The 3,458-nt window shown below is 41.4% G+C and overlaps 1 protein-coding gene across 4 annotated transcripts in view; it reads right to left on the minus strand.

Annotated features, from left to right (window-relative positions):
- The window catches only part of BMI1 (BMI1 proto-oncogene, polycomb ring finger), a 9,172-nt gene extending 5,835 nt beyond the window's left edge, over positions 1–3,337 (minus strand). Inside the window, exon 1 of one of the 4 annotated variants that reach the window (XM_005865879.2) lies at positions 3,317–3,337. The gene's annotated coding sequence lies outside the window, so the exon portion shown is untranslated. The other 3 variants (XM_005865878.2, XM_005865880.2, XM_014539365.1) reach the window with 3 other exon arrangements.
- Between the last annotated feature and the right edge of the window lie 121 nt (positions 3,338–3,458).

Consider the following 3,458-nt stretch of genomic DNA (forward strand, 5'->3'; position numbering starts at 1 on the left):
CCCGGGGGTGGGGCAGCCCCACGAGGCCCACGGCTCTGGGGAACAAGATCCCTGCCCGCCACGACCCAGCGGGGCAGTTTGGGGGACCCGGAGTGGGCGAGTGGTAAAGGGAAATGCAAACCGCACTCCCGGCCATTTCGGACACTCTTGGGGGCCTCATTCCACCTCGATTCTGTGCGAAGAGCTTCTTTTAGATCTTGACTCTTTCGGTCTCTCCTCTTTGCAATCACTAGATCAAAAATTTCACGAAGGGATCTTTTGAGAATTGCCAACTGTGCACTTAGCCCGAAACCGTCAGAGCTCAAATTGCAGATATGTTTATTGAACTGAACTTCTTTAAAGCTTTCTTCTTTAATATGAAGTTCTGCTGTAGATTAGATGAGCGATACAAAGTTTTGAAAAGGCTAAAAACTGAAATCTACTTTACAAGAAGAGGAGAAGGGGAAAAGCCCTGTGTTTTATTTGAGCTATGCTGGAGACAAGAAAAACTTCTTTAATCGCCACAATAGTGACAATATGTAAAGAACCATGTGACCACAGCCCATTCCCAATGCTAAATCAACACCTTGTCAACCCAGAGCAACCATGGACGAGGAAAACAAATGCCATTTTCTCAGCCTAACCTCCACAGAGACCCCCACACGATGAAATGATATTCCCAACAGATATTACATGTTATAAAAAGTCACAGTAGGGAACTATCATCAATGATACACCAGTGTACAATCAAGAAAGTCAATTATTTTGTGTAGTATTCTTGAAAAATACATTTCTTATTCCCACTTCACTCATTTCAGAACCTGAAATAAGACTAAGTTTCTAGACCTGTCTTGAAGGACATTCTCGAAGTTGCCTTGAATAGAAATCTGGGAGCTTGTGAAACTTGAAGATGTATCTAAGGTTGTAATTTTTAGGAAATTTTTATGTAGAGGAGGGAAATACCAATGAACATACATCAATGGCTGAAACTAAAAGCTTTAGAGTACTAAAAATTGGTAAAAACAAAACCTCTTTTATGAAAGTGCCTACAGGGGCAACCAGCGACTTCAACCAGAAAGCTTCATGTGTGACTCCTCAGTTATCTTTGGGTTACTTGTTTAGAAGAATATTGTCAACATATTATTGATAAAGTCTAAGAGGGGCTGCAGAGGAGTTGTGAGTGGAGCAGTATCCCTAAAGAGTAGCAATATTTAAATCCATTGCACTTGGTGATTAAAAACAAGTATTCTTGGTTAAGAAAACTCTCTCTGTGACACCACAGGACCTGCCCTAGCCGGTGAAAGCACACCACACGAATGCCACGGTCATGAAGATTAAGTTAGGGGCTTCAATAAAGAGCTGCCTTTACTTCTCTACTTTATAGAAAACCAACACCAAACACAAATATTAACACACCATGACAGTCAAACCTCAGTGGAGGGTTATCTACTGATTGGCTTTAAGTATTTAAGTCACATATACTTGACCAAAACCCTTTCAAATTCATCTTAAAGTCTTAATTCACACAACTCCTCTAAAGTTCAGAAGAATTTGGCCACAACCCTATTATCATTTATGATGCTAATAAGTATCACTTTGTTACTATATAAAAATCAGGTCTTGATCTTTTTACACCATTTGAAAGTACTGGCAGCTTAATGAAGACTGGAAACATTTGACATGCTCATAAGGTTTAAGAAACACTTGCACCTTAGAAGTGAAAACCTTCTAGGTTCCAACATAGAAACTGCCAACTAAGCAAGCAAAAATGCATCAGACATACAATGGTAAAAATAGTCAATAGTTAAAACTTGCCATTATGGCATACTTAGTTGGGGCTGTCAATTTGATTGGAGGCCTAATACCAGTAATGTCAAGATGAAGGAAAACAGAAGCAAGTTCCTATTATGTTAACAATTGGCTTGACTATTGCAATCTAAGAAATGCAAATGAATTTCAAAACCCCAGTAGAGGCTCACAGCCCAATGCAAGTATGGGTGAAGTAGGGGTTAGCTTGGCTCCTAGGGAGAATTCTGCTTCATGCTCATCCTAGGACTTGGTAGAACATCAAGTACAATGAAACGCTCAATTTTCTTACAAAAGTGTGTGTATGTGTATACACAAGTGCACACACCATGACTTATCCATGACCTTAAAGACATTGTTACTAGATGTATAACTTACACAGGTAAGTTATTTCAAACACTTGCACTCTGGGGTAGAAGTATGGGAATGCACTCAAGTATTAAAAATTTATAAATTTGCTCATAAAATCAACCTCTGAGAGATTCTGATTAGACCACTTAATTCAAATGTTAACGTGGTCTCATAAATTAGTATATATATACTGTCAACAATTTGCATCAGTAAGTTTCAAGTGTTTAATATAGCTTATAATGTGTTTCCAGAATTTGAAGGTTAAAGATATAAATTGAACTACTCATAACATTCCAGGTCCCACCAACCTACACTTGTATTTGGAAAAATATGCCCAGAATTTTGCCTAGTTTAAGGGAAGGGGTTAATGCAGCCTTCTCTTTCAAATATTGAACCGTGACAACTAAGCCCACTAAATCCTTTTATTGCAATTGGAAATGATCAAAGTCTCTCTACTTGTTTATTTCCAATTATTAACTGTAAATCTCTGGGAATAAAAGATCAGACAATATCGCTGCCAAACCCAAAAGACTGCGTAATTATATTCAATCACTTTTTGGTGCCTCTTTTCCAAAGCATCTCTTTACCATATGACCCATGCTGACATTTAGCAAAATCTTTAAAACATTGTGGACTTAAGTCACGGTTCTAAGTGCATCCCATTGTAGAGGGTGAGAGGAAAACTGTCGTCTCCGAGAGGGTAAAAGAGAGGAAAAAGCTGAAAGAAAGGGAACCTCCTGCAAGACGAACGTCCAGTCACCATCATCCTTCCAAAAAAAAGCTCCAAATTTGAAATGGCCACTTCCCAGTGAGCACGTCCCAAGTGATGTTTAGATAACTCACTCAGGACTAATAACAAACAACACCTTGAAAACTTTACCATTTTAAACACAAACGCAGGAAACCTTGCAAACAACTGGGAACCGCCATCTTACAAGCCATCCAATTTCACACAAGTGTCCCTCCAACTTAAGTTAATAACATTTTTATTTGGGCTCCCCCCAGGCTAACACTCACCTTGGCGGGACCGCTGCCCCCCACGGAACCCGTCCCTATAAAATGGGGGCGTTCTCTGGCGGTTCACACCCCCCCAGAGCCCTTTCTTCGGGAGAGGAGGGGAGCCACTTGACCCAAGCAGCTCCCGATTTCAGGAGCCCGTCCCCGTCTCATCCAAATCTACCTCCCAACAAAGGGCGCCGCGGCCGCGGGAGCCGCAGAGGCTGCAAATACAAGTGTTCTTCTCGGGGGCCATGTGCGTCGCGAGGGTGCAGAGGGGCGCGGGGGGGAGAAAGGAACTAAAACGTGGGGCCGCGCGCGGCGGC

Source organism: Myotis brandtii, unplaced genomic scaffold (genome assembly GCF_000412655.1).
Source record: "Myotis brandtii unplaced genomic scaffold, ASM41265v1 scaffold215, whole genome shotgun sequence".
Classification (NCBI taxonomy): Eukaryota; Metazoa; Chordata; class Mammalia; order Chiroptera; family Vespertilionidae; genus Myotis; species Myotis brandtii.